Source organism: Trachinotus anak, unplaced genomic scaffold, assembly GCF_046630095.1.
Source record: "Trachinotus anak isolate AG129_WGS33_773 ecotype Australia unplaced genomic scaffold, CSIRO_AGI_Tana_v1 ptg000010l, whole genome shotgun sequence".
Taxonomy (NCBI): Eukaryota; Metazoa; Chordata; class Actinopteri; order Carangiformes; family Carangidae; genus Trachinotus; species Trachinotus anak.
In genome coordinates, this window is record NW_027273861.1 from 24,582,155 (window position 1) to 24,600,780 (window position 18,626).

The 18,626-nt window shown below is 41.1% G+C and overlaps 1 protein-coding gene across 3 annotated transcripts in view; it reads left to right on the forward strand.

The window, feature by feature from the left end:
* LOC139626127 (carboxyl-terminal PDZ ligand of neuronal nitric oxide synthase protein-like) overlaps window positions 1–18,626 on the forward strand; it is a 178,876-nt gene that overhangs the window by 46,981 nt on the left and 113,269 nt on the right. The gene's annotated exons all lie outside the window — the stretch shown is intronic.

Here is an 18,626-nt window from a genome sequence, read left to right on the forward strand (position 1 = left end):
TCACATCCAAACAACCTTAATGGCAAATAATGAGAAGCTGGGCTTTTGCCAGGACAAACAATGGATGATTCTGCTCTATTTTCCCTTCCTGTCTTGCTTCCTCAGCAAGCTCAGCGTAGCAAGAGATGAGTGATACAAACACAACTTTGTTTGTTGCACACATTTATCTTGAGGAAGAAGTGGAAGGTATTCTGCTAAATATTCTCGAGAATTTCAGCATTAATTATTTGTATGATGAGTTTTTGAAGCATACATGTGTGGCACTATCTGACTCACTGATATATTAATTACTTCTGGTCAGCATGTTGCCTGTGGTGGGACAATTAGAGCTGTCATCCACAGCCACTACTCATGCACTTAAGCCTCAGTTGTGATATGTGGTGACAGGTAAACCTGCAGCTCATTCTGACCCATCCTGGTCTCTAAGCTGGTGCAGCTCTGGTTGTTCATTTGTGTGTTATGAGCAAATAACAAACATAGCATGACCACACACATGAAGCTGATGAATAAATCATTTTATCCCACTATAGCGCAGAGACTTGACACTACATGTAGAATTTATTTATTCTGTTTCTAAAAACAACAACACACTATTTGTTTATTAAGGACCACAGCCGCAACGATTAGTTGATTAATCAGCAACCATTCTGATAAATGAAAAATTTAAAAATTTAAGAAAAATTGCCAAGCACTGGAGTACCTGGTCCATAGTGAGAAAGCACTGTCTCTAAAAACCAGGGCACAGACTGTCACATTCTCAGATGCTCACTTTTGTCACCGTGTTTAGAGGGGACTCTCATGGACATGTAGATGACAGAAAGTTACGTGACTAGGGCTGGGTTGAAGAAAACTGATTCTCTGCTTCAAATTGATCTTGATTTGAATAATTCAGTATCAATTCATAAGATCATGGTCTTATGATATGTGTCTGTTACAGTCTCCTGTGGATGTGTGAAGCTGTAATCCTATTTGTCTCCCGTGACCACCCTTCTTGTGACCACACAGCAGACGTGGCTCCGCTGAAGGCGTCAGCACGTCTAAAGGCAAATGTGTGGTTGCATCTAGGATTTAAAAACTATGAAGACAGTGAAGAGCTTGACAAAAAGCAAAACCATGTGAAAGAAGAAGCTGACAGGAGAAGCACTGTGTACCTGTTCGTACACACTGTAGCTGGTGCACTGAGGTATATTAACAATGCACATAGCTTCACTACCTACTATTTCTGGATGTTTGTCCAAACTGTTGGTCAAGTTAAACTAAAAAGTGCATTCATGTAACTGTGTTAGCTCTCTGAGAATCTCATTCATATCCAAGAGAAACTGGTATCGTAACTGAAATATCTCACACTGAATCAGTATTGAATTGGAATCGAATCAGGAATCACATCAAATCTGGACCTTGTGAACTGGAATCGAATCAGTTTGGGAAATCAGTGGCAATATCCAGCCCTATACATGACCCAGTTCCTCAAAGCTACGCACAAGCAGAAACTATAATTTGTGGGTGTGGGTTTATTTCAGCAGCAGTTACTTGTGAGGATATAGCAGCCATAATGAAAGAAACTTGGCACAGGCATATTCCTGATAAGACCCTCTTCAGAATGCAAGTGAACTTAAATCGGAGCAGTAATTTAGTCTGGCCTAACACGATATTGATGACCCTAACTGTACATCCACACTGGACACACACTAAGAATGAGTAACTTCAGTCCCTCTGAAAATGTGTGTAATGGCTAGAAAATATCACCTCACACACACTTACAGCTTGAGCAAATCTGCAAGTGTGAAAATCCCCAAATCCAGATGTGCCAAGCTGCTGCAGACACATCCAAACCAGAGCTGGAAGCTGTAAAAGCACCCTACCACAGTGTCCTTACTCATGAGATGAAATAGTTATTAAAACAGATACTTCATCTTCATCTTCGGCCCTTTTTAAAAAATGAATTAGGATTCAGGCTACAGCTTCACACAGTGCTGATCTTTCATTACCTCAAGGCACTACATCTTTTAAATGGAGAATTGTGTTTATATAATGTGATTGAAATCCCCTTTCAGGTTTTAAAGCTATATTTGCGTAAGACCTGATGGGCCATTAAAGTGGATGACTTCCTCATAACGATAACATGAATTTACCTCTGGAAACCCCTCAGGCCTCCCTCATTGGCAGATGCCACCGATGATAATCCCCAACTAATACTCCCCTTGTTATAGTAGACACTGTTGTGAATATTGTTCTTCCTTAAAAGCAGACACCTTTCCCTAATCCCTCGCTAATTGCCCTTGTAAAACGCAGCTTACCAGTGTTAATGATATTGTAGGGAAGTTACACGAGTCGTTTTATACGATGCACTTTGAGTGATGTGAATATGATCTCTGCTAATGATACTCTTCGCAGTCTCCTTTCCAGCTAATATTTCACCCCGAGGTGTAATTGATGTGTACAAACAGGATGTCTGCCTTTAATGCATTTTCAGAGACATTGTGGGCGACTTCATTAACCTGCCAATTAAAGCTGTAAGAGCTGATAATCATTTGCTTCTGTCTTCAGGTGGGCTTTATCATGACAGTCAGCCAGGAACTGCTCAGCCCACGCTGTAATTTAGTTCCAGCTAAGACCACCTTGTCAGCAACTGAGGTTCCTCCCTGTGATTGGTTGTCTGGTGGGGTTGCTTTTTCTGCCTCCTGTTTGTGAATGTACGTCTCGATGTATGTGTTTCTTTCTGAGGTAAAGAGATTTAAGCTGTTATGCTGAGCCTGGGTACCACAGAGGTTCTGTAAGCGTTGTTTTGTGTTTGCTTTGGCTGTTTCTCTCCTGTGTCCTGAAGTGTCCAGCTATTGGCTGGCCCTCTGTTGAGGTTTCCAGTCCAGTGTGTGGTGTGTGCTGGGATATGGAGGAGTGCTGGTAACAGGGGATGTGCAGTCTGACAACTTGGCTTCGCAGCAGGATGCCATGATTTTCTGAAGCAACAAGCTGTCCCAATGGAGTTTGCCAGCTTCTAAAACATTTGTTTTCCTGGAGACAGCAGGGAGATGACAGGATTGGCCATTTGCTCAAACATGACCTGTGAACAACGTCGTATGTTGATTGTGGGAGACCGCTGGTCACATCCTGTCTCCCACAACAGTTGATGTTGGTGTCTGACTATCTTTTATTACTATCTTTCCCTAAACATTACCACGTATATGCAGTTTCACCAAGTTATTCTACAATTTTTAAATCCACCTTTTACTTTAAAGGACCATTTCTGTAAATGGCTATAAAAAGAACAACTGAATGGGCTTCAAAGAATCATTTGAATGGTTTTTTGAGACACCATTTCTGCAACAGAAGTAGGTCATTTAGGAACTTTTTTCAATCGATGTCTTTTTGGACCCAACTGGTTCAGTAAAAAAGTGTCAAATAATAAATGGCTCTTTGAGAGTTCATAGTCGCATTAATATAAAGATTAGTCTTTGGAAGTTTTCTCTGCCACTGAATGTGGTTTCTTGCTGGGAGCGGCTGGGGGTGATTGTGGATTGACAAGAGCTTCGGCCATTGTTGTCTTTGAAACGCCAGATGTTATAATAAGTCCTCTGAGCAGCGCTACGTCCTTAGAGCAGATTGGAGGCTACAGTAAGTCACTCTGGGAAGGTGACGAGATGGGCTGATGCAGGCTGGGGCTAGCTGATTAACATGCTAACTTCATAGGAAAAGACATTGACGTCGCTTCCTCCCGCTGGGGACAGCTCTTGTCAAGCAAAGGAATGAAGGTTGATGCTGAACTCGTAACATTTCCTCTAGACTGGTAAGTAAACAGCTGTTAATGCTAATGTTGTGTAGCAATTGCAGAACGCACAAATAGCTCCTGTAAAAACCATCTATTTTCTGTGTGTAGTTTGTTTACAATCTGTCCCTAATCAAATAGTTTTAGATGTCTAAATGTTAAAAGCAGATCATAGTAGAGGCTCATTAGAATGTGTTTTTTTTTCTGTGGCCATTTGCTATGTTTTTTAAAGTGGGTGAGAGCACCAGATCGGATAATGGGACTCTTTCTGACTCTTTCTCTTCTGACAAACGGGCTGTTTGGTAGTTTAGGACTGAGGACCAGTTGTTGTTGTCTTTGAGCAGGGGTGTAGTGCTGTGTAAACCTGATCAGTTACATGTTCGATGTCCAAACATCCGCATAAGATAAGTTCACAGTCCTTTGTCACAGGAACAATGAAGAACATAATTAAGAAGTAAAGTCATTCCATAGAACAGTCAAAGGACATTTCATGTCTGTGGCTAGCCACATTTTAGCAATGTCTGCAGCCTCCTGTATATATAGACGCTTTTTAAAAAAAAAAGAAAATACACCCATTATTGTCTGAAAAGGCCATTTTTGTCTTACAGTCCAGTTTTATTCCATCTCTACATGATATTACCTAGCACAGTGAGAAGCTATAAGCACTTTCTCTGGTATTGCTTTGCCTCATCACGGACTAGTTTTGAAGTTAAAGTGACGTATCAATGATCCCTGGAATCGGGAATAGCTGTCTTTTGTGTGTCCCTTCGAGGTTAAACCTTTTGGAAGAAACAGAACAAATAATAGAAAATGTAGAAGTGTTTTTTGACTTGTACTTCATCCACACCCATTTCCATCCGTCTGCTCCTGTTGTGCCCTCCCTTTTTTCTTTTTTTTTGCATGGTCTGCCTTTCTGATTTATTCAGGCTGCAGACAGTGCCTTGAGTCCATCAGACTTAGAGTAATAAATGGGCCCAATGCTGGAATAAAAGGCTTTTATTAGCTGCATGCTGAAAGCATCAAACCTCCCTGCCATACTGCAGACATAAATAAAATGAATGTCTATGGAGGAGAGCAGCCACCCCACATTAAAGCTACTGTAGTCTGTGAACACACACAGAGTATCTCTTGGCATGTGTCACTTAGGAGTTTAGGGTATGACTGGCAGCCTTTGACATGGTAATGAGTGTCTTTCATTGGACCAGACACTCACTGCTAGTGAGTCTTTACAGAGAAAAGGCTGGTGTAGACTATTCAAATAACTACTGTCAGACTTAATTGCAGCCCATATTCACGCACAGTTTGCTCACTACTTGTCGGGAGTTGGCTCTGCTGTCACTCATTTTACCGTATATGACTTAATTCATGTTATTTTATCACATTTAAAATGGCTGCCTGGTTTTCTGCATTGGTTTTGGTATTTGGAAATTATAAACTACCTCTTCATGAGAAATAAAGTGAATGAACTGGAAGCTCTTCTTGTTTTTTTTTTTTTTTTTTTTTATAACTTTCTGAAGTTGTTTGAGTTTAGCATCATCTCTGGTCCCAGAGCAGACTGAACTTCTAAAACATTTCCTATCAAAGCTTTGTTTTTGTTGGGACTAGTCCATCTCAAAAGTACAAAGAGATAAGAAGAAGACCCTGTTGATTTCAGATTTGGCATATTCACAGACAATAAATAAGACACAGATAATGAACGAAATGCAGACAGAATCTATTTTCCATCCCTCTTGATATCACGCTGTGCGTGAGTCAAATAAACAGAGGGAAAGAAAAAAGTTTCCATAACCTACTTCCTGGCCCTTCAGGCTTTTCATCCTGCTGTGCTACTCAACAAGTTGCTCTGTTACTGATGTGGGTATTCAAATACGTCTCATTCTCCAATTAAAATCTCTGTGGTACTGATGTGACAGTGATGTTTTTAATTACATTATTTTATTTTTCTACTGCCAGACAGCTTTGGTTCCCAATTCTCCAAGTCACAGTTCTCTCTGATATAATCACTGTGGCAGTTATAAAACCGGGTCTTCTTCTGTCTGCCGTATTTTTACTTTAGGTAATATATAACATAAATTGGTTTTGGCTTTTGCAGGGTTCTCATTTTAAAAGGGTTCATTCGCAGATGCAGTTTTCAACCATCTCAGAGTTTGTGTCACTTTCGCCTCCTCCTGTCTTAAACAGAGGACAAAAATTGTTACAAAAATATCTACTAGTTTAAGATGGTATATCTGTCAGCAGTGCTAGAATAGAAAGCCTCACAGGCAGAGCAACAATACCTGATGGTGCCAGGGTCAAGCTAAGGGTCAACTGGCTCTGATTATAGTGGGGTTTTAGCTCAATTCTCTAACAAACACAGCGTTCTTAGCCTGCTGAGCCCCCATTAAGAGGAGGAGTACAATAAATACGATGGGCTCACTTTGGCATAATCAGTGGTTCCACTTTCCTTCGACATGTTCATCATCAAATAAAATCTATTATGTATGAAAGAAAGCTGTAATCTCTCCAACAAACACGGGCCATTAGCCACTTCAGCTTTTATACAGCGGGGCCCTGAGAATAAAAGTGAGCCGTAATGATTTGTCGATATACCAACTGCCTCTAAATTGAGTTTGTCTCTCTATCCTTTGGGGAAGCGAGAGATTTCTCCTCTGACATGGTTCAGTAAGAACAACGAAAAGCCTCCGTAACTCATCTCCTCTGTCCTCCTGCTCTTATGGCTGTAGGTGGAGGAAAACTGAGGGATAAGTTTGAAGTTGATGAGAGAGACTGATGGAAATGACCTTAAATTACCTCAGAGATTTGCCTTTGATCATAAAACTCCTCTGTAATTCATCATCATATAATACAAGATGTTACATCTTCAATTCAGTTTCCCACAAACAAGCAATGTATTAATCAGTTTCACAGAAAGTCCAGCGACAGCACCACACCAATAGTAATAAAGGTAGAAAGACTGGCCATCAAGGTTTCTGATGATAGAATCAGATATATAGTCATCTTAAGGGTACTGATCGGGCTGACATGGATCTCTCACTCTCAAGTGAGATATAGAGATATTTTTGATACCTTAGGTGTCATGATAAGCATCTCTTGTCTTTGAAGCTTTTCTGTCTCTCTGTACAAATCCATCCAGCACAGTCACAGATGTATGACCTCAGAGGAAACAGATGGTAAGAATGATGATAAAGAAAAGACATTGGTCAGACGGGAGGCAGAAAACGTGGAAACCAGAAGCCAAGAATGGGAGGCAGTGTCAAAGTGACAGAGGAGAAGGTCTTTAACTATGCATTAACGCTGTGACAGTGGACAAAAAAATAGATTTTTCTTGTTTCCTATAGGACACAACAGCGAAACTCTGCCAACAGTCTTGGAACGTGTCATTCATCAAGCCTGATGACTAAACTTCTTTTCGGATGTTGAATTTTTCGCACTGGAGACGGTCCAGATGTTGGAATGTCTTGTTAATTGGATGCAATCACTTTTCATGTATTTGTGATGCATGTGGGAACAAACTAGCTTCTCCACTTAGCAACGAGAAAACTGGTTGCCAATATTTATGGGGATGTTTTTTTTCTGCTGCAAAATATGCTCATGAATGTGGTGAACAGGTGTTGATGCAGAATCCAGCAACCGACAGCTCACTGCTGTAGACGACCAGTGTAAGACTCTGTAACTGATTGAGTTGGCTCACACCAACAGTTCCCCAAGCTCTTTAGACAGTTAATCAACTGTTCGCATTATGTCTACTAAGGCATAAAATGAAGCCATTTGTGCTTTCCATTGTTCTTTTTCCCAAGCTTTGCTATGTAAGATGTATATGGACAACAGAACAAAATCTATGGAAACCCAAATATTTAACTTTTCATTCCATCTCATTCAAACCATGGGTGTTAATCCACTGCTATTACAGCCTCCACTCTTCCGGGAAGGCTGTCTCGAGGATTTCAAAAACTGGTTACAGGGACTTAACCCAAAGCCACAAGAGTGTTAATGAGGTTGGCCGCTGGTCTTAGCAATAAGACCCGGATCACAGTCGGTATTCCAGTTCATCCCAACGGTGTGGGATGAGCTTGAGAGGTTGTCATGGCTCTAGCTATACAGACCAGTCAAGTTCTTCTACAAGGACCATGTAGATTCTGTACCAGGGGTACTCAAATACAAATCTTCAAGGGCCACAAAGATGATTTTCAGTGACTCAAAGGTCCATTTATTGAGGTCGGTCAGGCCAGTTTACCATTAAGTTTAACAAAAATAAATCAGCACCTCCATAGAGTCGTAACAGGTAACAAACAAACATATCAAGATCTCAGGAATCAAATATAATGAAAAACTATTTTACATTCTAAGTGTGTCAGTGTGAAACACAGCTTAATGAGAGAAATTTTTCAGTCCATTGTTCTTTGAATTGGCGATTTTCACTGTCCACCTTTCTTTTGGCAGATAATTTGGAACACGCCATTTTTGTGCAACCTTTTTTTTTTTCGTGCGTAATCTAGGCTCCCTCCCCTGCTCTCTGGCAAAGTGACAATGTGAACGGCTTCAAAAGCGAAAGTGAAACTTAAAAATGCAGCGCGACCCATTAACAGGCTGTCTGTGTATCGTTGGCATGGAGACAAGTCCCGATAGGTATAGGTGTTGACCCAACCAAAACACATACTGAAGAAATAACTGTTTGGGGGCCACAAATAGATGGCCGGCGGGCTGGATGCGGCCCGGGGGCCGCCAATTGAGTACCGCTGTTCTATACTATGGATTAATTTCTAACATGTCAGACAGGACAGTCTGGTCAGCTAAACGTGCAGATATGAAAAATCTGCAACTGTTTCGTTAAAAGCCACAAAGAAAAGAAACCATGCAGTTTGAAAACTTCTTGATCTTGGTAACAGCAGTTAGCCAAACAGTCTCACCTCCAGATCCACTTAATAGCTGTTCTGGAGCTTTGGATCATATTACAGGATCTTCATCACTAAATAGAGTTGACCACTGGTCTCCAGATTTCCAAGTTGAGATCAGAAGTTCTTTCTAGACCTTCTGTAGATGGGATCTTGTTCTGCCAACTGCTGGAATGACTTTTCAGCCTCAACATTAAGCCAACATTGCATGAATCCATCTGCTAAAGAAGATCATTAGATGCGAAATTGTTTCGCCACTACACACTTCAGTAGAGCCACATAATACTGTTTAAACTGTTTTCCTTTTTATAGCACATTGTATGGAAGGACAAACTTTTTTTAAATCGATGTGATGTGATTTTAAATTGGTTTTCCTGCTGAGTTTTACAATATATTATGTTTTTCTTGTTAGACACTAAATGAAAGGGCCTTTTGTGTATATGTTTTTGCATATGTGTTTGTGTGTGCTGTTGGTGTTTATACCAACTTACATTCAATTGTAAATTTTGGCTTCGATTCAAAAAACACTGCGGCGTTGCTGAGATTGATGAAACGTGATGGACCCTGTCGCGTCTTGAACACAAATGGTTTTGGAAAATGAAATGCCTTTTCATAAACAACATTGCTTGAGATTGAATCAGCCACCGGTCTGTGGAGAAAAAGGGGAAGGCAGGGGGGCGGGGGGCGATGTGGAAAGAAAATATAAAGAGAGGGAGAGAGTGGGACGAGCATGAGTATAAAAGAGAAAAAAATATGATAAAGCAAGAGAAAGAGAGAAAGAGAGAGAGAGAGAGGCACAGAAGTGGCCCCGTGCTCCATGAATATGGCCGTGGGAACGGGAGAAAGAAAAATGACAAAGCAGGAAGAGATGGAAAATGAACGTATGCAGACACACTAGAACGACCAGCAGTAAAGAAATAAGATTAAGATGGATGGTTGAAAGGAAAAAGCAGAATTCAGCAGGGTTGATGTACAGAGGAGAGAAATCGATGAAAGCTTTGTGTTTAGTAGGAGAGAGACAGGTATATGGTGGTAGATCAACCTGAGAAAGACAGCGTCTCTGGGGAGTTGAGATGGAAACTGTGGTCTAATCAAAAGATGCAGCAGAAGCTCCTCACACATGAATGGAAATACAGCAGTGGCTGTTACTCTGGTAGCAGATGTACCCTGTACTTCTGAGTTCAGTTTTTTTTTTTTTTTTTGTTCCAACATGTTCCTGACATTGGTCATTCATTTTAGAGTCTTTCTGTGAATTGAAAAAAGTCGTACTATGTTTTTATGCCTCCATGCCAGCGACAGCCAGGGCCAGAGGCATTACTGTATGTGTTTGAGTTGTCAGTCCGTCCGTCCGTGCCATTCTTGTGGACACAATATCTCAGTAATGGCTTGAGAGAATTTCAAATGAATTTAGCAAAATTACCTGATAGTTTTCAGGCAGAAGGTGAGTGGTCAGCCTCCTGCTGCTTCTAGTCAATCCTCAGGGAAATGGTTAAAAGCACAATAATAAACAGAGATGTCACTTTGTACATGATGTCATGACATTTTAAAGACTAAATTAAATGATTAACTGAAGAAAGTAATCATCATTTACACATCAGTTTCCTAAGAAACAGACCATGCTCATTTTCATAATTTAAACATAGGTCTATTTATGTTGTAATTTCTCCTTTTTGTTAAATGTCGTCATTCTCTGCTGTGCATACTGCAACAGCACAGGGGACTTGTTGGAAACATCCAGAATAAAATAGGGAACACAGAGATAGTTGAGGAGGGAAAAAAAACTAGAATGTCTCTTGTAGAAAGGTTTAAGTGAAGTAGGAGGATAAAACTGAGGTAAGGATGACACTGCTTCTCTCTGCAGGAGTGCTCTAGTTTCTTCCAGTGGTGGAGAACAAAGAGAGGGAGCCTTTCATATAGCATCTGCGGAGGCTCGGCTCGTCCTCTTACAGCTCTGATTGTTGGTTTTTTTCTGTCTTCATCTGGCACTTCCTCTGCCTTTCCCTGGGGGGCAGCGGTACAGATCCTGTCTGCTTCCCCTCTCAGGGTAATTTCAAGTCACTGATTGGTTCATGGCTCTAAGGCGCATCTACACTCGGACCAAGTGCCCAGTGTCTCCAGTGATCTAAACCTACTACTACTTCCTACTACTCAGGCTCTGTCCTTGTCTTATACTCCGGTGATGCTTCCTCTCTGATCTTCTGTCATCAAGCCCTCATACAAAATAGTGAAAGACACAATAATATTGTTGTTCTGGAAATGACAGGTATTTCTGATCTCTCACCTCTGCAGTTAAGACATGCAGTGTGGAGGAGAAGCAGGTGTGTAAAATGTGCATGAGAAAATGTTTTTTTTCTTCTCGCTCACGTGCCTAAATTAGACTTGAACATTGCGGGTACACATCACCTGGGCATAAATTACTGGTGTTTGCACACCTCTATAAACATTCCCATTCATCTTAACAGGAAAGTGGTGTTTGCATCCGGTACCAGTCAAAAGTATGGACACACCTTCTAATCCAGTGATAAATCATTTACCTTGATGACAGCTTTGCACAATATTGGCATCATCTGAACCAGCATCATGAGGCAGGCGCCAGGAATCCTTTTCAGTCAACACGTGGGCCTTGTTTAAAGTTAATTAGTGGGATTATTGAGACCATCAGTTGCGTTGTGTCATGGTAGTGTTGGTTTACAACTGTACTAATCAGTATCATGTCTAGAACTTCTCAACTAAGAGAAATGACATTCCGTCATGATTTTAAGACGTGTTGGTCAGTCAAGGTCCAAACCTTGGACTGGGACTGCTACGTGTCAATTTAAGGATGTATGTAAATATCAGACATTTAACTTCACAGTTGGACCAGGGAATTGAACCCTCAGTAACCCTGTACATCACTAAGTCATATGGCCACAAGTTCATTTTCTCTTCCAGAGATTGATCTGTGAATGTACATTTAATGCTGTCAAATGACAAAGCTTGTTGTGTCAGGAGAGCACAGAACTTAAGATGAATGTTCAGCTGGATGGATGATTGATTCAGCAGCAGTTTGACTTGTAGAGAGAAGTGAGAGAGAAGAAACATCATCTTTCAGTGCATCAGCAGTAAAAAAGGTGAGCAGCACCTCCAGGTGCTCTATGAGGGATGAAACCACATGCTTCTCAGTTCATCAGGCACCTAATGACAACACGACAGTTTGCACATCTAAGAAACCTTGACTTTTCAGTCTGTGTAATAATGAGCTTAATGAGCTGAGCTGTTAATTGAACTTCTCATTCTCACTATGTCACTGCTTCTCCCTCCCCCTCTCTTCTCTCTCATCGTCTCATTGTCACTGTTTTTTTTTCTCTATTATGCTTTACAGGCCTCTTTATTTTTTTATTCCTCTCTCCAGAGCAGTCGTGTCATTGAGTTGCATCTGTGCTCATGATTGGCCACAGAGGAAACTCGCTGCTCAAAAGGCTCTGGTTTGGAACAAATTGGCATGTGGCATAGTGGAGCCTCTTGGCCGTGTGTGTGTGTGTGTGTGTGTGTGTGTGTGTGTGTGTGTGTGAGTGTGTGAGAGTGTGTGAGTGTTCACGTGCAGACAGAGGATGTCTGGCTGACTTAGCTGGGCTGGATACCACAGAAGTAGAAGCTGTGTTCCCTGTGTGATGACCAGAAGTTGGACACGTTACAACGCCACAGTCATGTCAGAAAGGCCTTTGTCAATGAGCTAAATAAAGAGCTTGTATAACAGCAGACCTTTACCTCATCCACCACTCTGTCTGCTGCCCTGCTGAGATCGTCAAACACTCGCTTTGATTGCCGTTATTTGACCCAGCGTGGTGGCATACTGTATATGTGTAAGTGTGTGTGTGTGTGTGTGTCGGCATGTGTCTGCATATTTATTTGAATCTTTTATTTCGCCTCCCTGTATGTTCAGCCTTTATTGTGCTCTCCTGGCTACCGGCTGATATTTCAGTGAGTGAAAACAGGAGTGCTGGCTGAGGACACTATTGTGTGAGTGGGTCTCCACGTCTTTGTTGCCAAAATGATGGATTATACTGGAAACAGGAGGAAGGGACCTTTAGGAAATAACGACCTGTTTATCGGGAAACAGTGGCTGCAAATGTTAAGACTGACTTATTTGCATGATGGATGAGCCTATTCTTAAGGCTTAAGTATTCATTTCATTTCACTTTGTTTACATGCACGCCAATATCCTGTCACCGTCACCAAGTGGTCCACCTTCAAACCGCTGCGCGTAAGCGAATCCTGTTTACTATAACCCAGAGCCAGATACAAGAATAAATCCCTGTTAGCACAGGACCAGTTTTACCTGGGACGTCCTGTTGTTGGTTCACTGTGTTCTTAGTCATATCTCAGTTTCTATTATTGTCAAATGTAAAAAAAATAACATCTGACATCTTTGAATAGTTTTGCTGAACTAATGTAGCAGTAAAAAAAAACTGACCCCACTTGAGGTTTTAACCAAAAAATGTTTTATCTTCATTTGATAAATTCTTAACAAAACTGATTTGTTTTGTTATTTGTGTAGTTGAATAATCAATGAAAATATTGACCATAGCTCACAGCATATTTCTCCAAGCACATAATTCATTTGAAAACAAAAAGGAGTATTTAGTATTTGTTTTTAATCAGTCAGCCGGTGATGACTGTCACTCCTGATGTTCAGAGCAGGGAGAGTTTCATGAGCTGATTCTGGAGCTGCTGCTGATTCACCACAGTGTTTACTGTCTGATGTCGGAGCGCAGTGTGATGCTAAAAGGTAACATTTCAACAAATCACAGATGACATAAAAGACATAATACAACATCATGAGGTCCTGAATAAACACGCTGGAAGCTCATACTGTGTAAACTTCATGTTGCCTTGATGCATTTAATAAAAGTGGATGTTTCTCCATCAGATGAGGCTCAGTCATAAATGCAGAAAATCCAGATGTGTCTGAAACAGTTTATAATGGACCACAGCTCTGGATTTGTGCAAGTGTAATTACATTGTATTTATTTGTAATGACTGACATTTTTATCAACAGTAAAGCACTCTGAGTGCAGAGGCCTTCATTCCCGCGTTAATCAAAATTTCAGTCATTTTGTTGTCCTGTTTTGTCCCCTGCTCGCTTCCTGCTGCTTTACAAGCTGTGAATCCAGGCAGCTCATCTAGAGACATTAGGGATTAAACTAAATGACCTAAACTGTGTTGTGAGCTGTTATCTGTGCTCATTAAAACACCCCCACCGCCTCCTGTTGGAGCAGAGGGGCTGCATTTTGGGGAAAGTCAGACTAGATAAATTGCCAGTTGTGTAAAATGAACGCCTGTGCATTCATTCCTCAAGTGGAGCTGTTTCTGTGGTACAAGTGTTTTAATTACATGAATTCATTTTCTCATATACAGATAGATGCAGCAGTGATATAATAAATCCTATTGCTGTTGTGTCCTGGAGTGGAAGCTTGAAAGCACCAGGGAGGGTGGGAGCCGTGCGCTGGTTGATGCAGATTCAATGATGGGGGTCGTATCAGACAGGAATAGACAGGCTTATTAGAGATAAGTGCTTTCTGTCATATTATTCTGCATACACTTAGCCAGTCAAACCCTGTGTGAAATTTGTTAAATTGCTGCTGTAATCATCTCCGCAGAGGTCGATCATGCAATCTATCAGGCACACCAACATTTAAATCTTGCATGTGCAGCAGTCGGCGTTACAGCAGATTACAACATGGCCGTAAAACCAGTCATAAAACCCTCACACATCAACATTCATGCACTTTGAGAATTGAAAATAACAGCCAAAGTGCCTCAGTTTTCTCTGTTTTACTCTATGACAATATATTCAGAGAATTTGAGTGTGTATGTGTGTATTTTCTGTTTCTTGTTGAAGTTTTCAACAGGGTGTTCAGTACAGCGGTTATAAGAGTACTGTGTCTTTTTCCAGCTTTTTGTTGCAAGAAAATGAGCCACATCCTCTGTGCAGATTGTGCTGTTGATATGTTGATATGTTGATATGTTAGCAGATTTTTTTTTTTTTTTTTTTGTTGCTACAGGGGACTTATTTAGTTTTGCCTTACCCATCAGTGCGAAATGACCTCAGCCTCACTTAAAGACATTTTGAATAAATTCGAAAGGGTTATTGAAACCTGTGTTGTTTAAACTGGCTTGTGGTCAATAAGGGCTTCTGTATGGTCCCTTGAAGTTTGTAAAGTTTGCCAAAATGTTTCTGTGTCTCCATTGGGATTTGATGCGGTCACACAAAGGGGAAAAACTGAAGGCACACGCAGTGATTCCCACAGAATTAGATTGTGTGGTGCAGAGAGAGAGAGAGAGAGAGAGGTGCTGCTAAAGAGACAGGCTTATTATGATATGATTATTATGGTCAGGATTCCTCCCAGAGCTGCTACTGATGGCCAGACTGACCATGTATTTGTGAGGGAGCGAGCGAGGGAGGGAGGGAGGGAGGGAGGGAGAGAGAGAGAGAGAGAGAGGGAGGGAGAGAGGGAGAGAGGGAGAGAGGGAGAGAGAGAGAGAGAGAGAGAGAGAGATATGTTTGGAAAGCAGGAAATAGGAGAATCAATGCTCTGCTCTACAATGAAATAAGATTTTAATTAAATAAGATTTGAAATAGTACAAATATAGAAAATCAATAAGGGGTGGTCAGTGTTGATATTGTGGCAGGCCATCACAAATTAATCAGTGTATGGGAACCCCACACACACACACACACACACACACACACACACACACACATCTACGTCTGGACCGTCATTATTACAGCCTGCTAGAGAGGAATCACTTCTCCTCAGTCTACAAACTGACATTACACACAAAAATAAAACGATGTAAAAATATTCCTCTTAATGTTTTTGGCCGTCACCTTCTGGTGACATACTACACAGCCTAGTTTATTAGCTCCATACTAGTTGATGGTAACGCGTCTAATTTGCATTTTCTTTGTTGTGACATTTCAGTGAAGTTGGCTTCATACTTTGGCTGAGCCATGAGAAATCTCGCTGCATCACTGCTGGACCATCAGAAAAATCCATAACGTTTTCACCGTCCCTGTCTGTCTCTTTCCTGGCCCTCTCTGTGTGCCGGTCATTCACGCTGCTGCCTGCATGTGCTGTGACAGTCACAAGGTGTAATCCACCCACACTGACCCAGCCTGTGGTGGGGAGGGTTGTTTGACACAGCGTGAATTAATGGGAGAAAAAAAAACTTGCAGTGCAGCACCTTGTAAAGAGCATTATGTACAGAGTGTATGTTATAGTCAGCACACTTTGTAACCCCGGGTTGAGGAGCTGATTGAGTTCTTGTCCAGCCTTGGTAAAGCTCCTCGACTCGTTCTTTCTTTCTGAGGCCTTGAGTCCTGCGTTGTGTCATCTTCCATTATGCTGCACCCTTTCATGCACATGGAGTCACTTTGTCAGCAGGCAGGCTGACACATTTCAAATGTTCTAGTTATTTTATGCTGCCTGGTACAAACCAAGGGCACAATTACAGCAAAAATCTGAACTATTATAGGTGTTTAATTTATGCTGTGGCTCAGGGGGTAGAGCGGCTCGTCCATTAATTGGAAGGTGGGGGATGGAACCAGCAGCAGCTCCTCTAGTCCGCATTTCGAAGTGTTCTTGGGCAAAATACTGAACGAGGAATTGCCCCTGACATATCATCGGTGTGGGACTGTGTGTGTTTAATAGAAAAGCACTAAATGCATAGAAAACGTGCTGTATCTGTGAAAGAATGGGTGAATGCAACTTGTGACTCAAAGCACTGAATGGGTGATAAGAGTAGACAAGATCTCTCTCTCTGTCTCTAAGTGCAGTCCATTTATTATCATCACTATTTTTACAATATATAAAATAGCCTGATGATGGGTTTTCATTTGAGGTATCACCAGTGTGCAACATGGGGGTTTTTGAACCTTGCTTCTTGTGGTCAGGGGGCGAGTGAGTGAATCAAAGAGATGCGTACAGCTTTTTTTTCTCACAAGGGAAATGCAACTAAATTGGAGAAAACTAAGTCAATATTGAGTCAGTGACACTATACAGAGCAGAAGAAAGCACCATCTCCTGACAGTCAGGACGACTGACAGCTACAGCAGCAGGAATATTGACAGATTGATTGACAGGAAGTGCTAGCAAGAAGGTGGGAAAACATGACAGATGAGGTTCAACAGAGCATCTACATTCAGATTTGATTTAGAGGTTACTGAATGCAAACACAGCAGGTGATAAACGCAATCATTCACCATCAAAGACATTTGCTTCTGTATGAGTAAGTGTGTGACAGTGCAGTTTTTTTTCAAAGTGTTGCCAGAAAACCTTGATTTTTGGCAGGGTCACTATGAGCCGCTGAAGGATTTCATTAAAGTGAAAACACATCAGGTGGCAGTGGTCAACTAAATCATCATTTTAGTGTCTGCTGGAAGTGGTGAAGTAAGTCGGGCATCATCACTGAGTTCAGCTCTATGTGGATTGGTATTTCTCTCACTGCTGTCTCACTGCTTAACTTTCGATTTCTCACTTCCTCGCACTGAGCAGTTTTCCCACGAGCATCATAGAGTTTAATTTGAGTTAACAAGCGGAATTGTGCAGCATCTCAGGATTCGAGGCATATGGCTCATAATACAGTTGTTTTTCTACATAAGATAACCACCTACTGCAGCGTTAATGAGTGTCCACTTTCAGAAGCCCAGTAAGGTATCACCCAGCGAGACACACCGACCAACTCAGTGAGATTGCCGACAGACACAGACAGACGTACAGACGGTGTTTTCTCTCCAGGCTGCAGTGACAGGTGGTTCTGTACAATCCAATCACATCCCAATCACATCCCACTCATTTCAAATACCAGGCATGAATATTAACACAGGATTCCTACAACAACATAAAAGCCACTCAATCCACTATTTACACCTGTGGAGTATTTATTATGCAAACAGTGTTTTTCCACACAGTATTGACTGTGGGTTCCTGCTGGAGTGCTGTTGTCTGACAGTGCTCATCGCTCCATTAGAGGCAGCAGAGGTGATGGAAGCTGTCTCAGTGTGATCTATGGTGCGTGGAGAGACTGTGGAAGAGGTCTGCCGACCATGCTGTGTTCATTCACCAGGGCTATCCGTCAGTTTCTGTGACAAATCTGTTCTTCATTAGTGTGAAATGTTGAATTGGAGTGGTTGGTAATTCCTGGTCTATTATTAAGAACACTGCAAGTAGATTTTTGAAGTGTTTCTTAAATAGAGTCTGTGCTGACAAACGCATACACACGCACACACAAACACAAAGACATCCTGTCAGTGTGTTCATTACTTACTACCTACAGCTACTGTCTGTACATCTGGTATCTTTGCTGTTCGAGGCAAATTAACACAAACTGGTCGAAACTGTGCAAGAGGTTATAAGTTTCTTTGTGTTTCTGTCTGAAAACACATCTTCAGACCTGCAGTTTGACAGTGGTATAATTACATGCTATTGGCAGTGTGAAAGGATGTGTCAGTACTCCCAACACAGTGATCACATCTTGTTCAATTATTCTTTGATCAGATATTATATGATTTCAATCAGAATATTGTTAATTTTATGTAGTATTTTATTAAGGCAGAGTTTTGGCACTAAGACAACATTAAACTTTAATGAGAGGTTTGCTCTGTTTTGTCCAGGGCTGGGTGTTGAACTTTGATACTTTTATGCATCAGCTGAATTGGATGGATACTTTCGAGGATGGAAAATTTACCACATTTCAATATCTTAGAAGTAAACACAAACATGTTTGAGTGTGTAAAGAGCTTTTCAAACAAAGCTTGAAAATAAAAATAAATTTTGTACTGTAAAGTGTATTGTAATTTTCTTTTTGTTAAAACAGATTTGATAAAATTGATATTGAAGAAAGTATTGTTAAAAATCAGTATGAAAAAATGTTTTGTTTTATTAAAGTTGTTCTAGTTTTGGTACAGGTGTGCTGTGTAGGAAATGTGA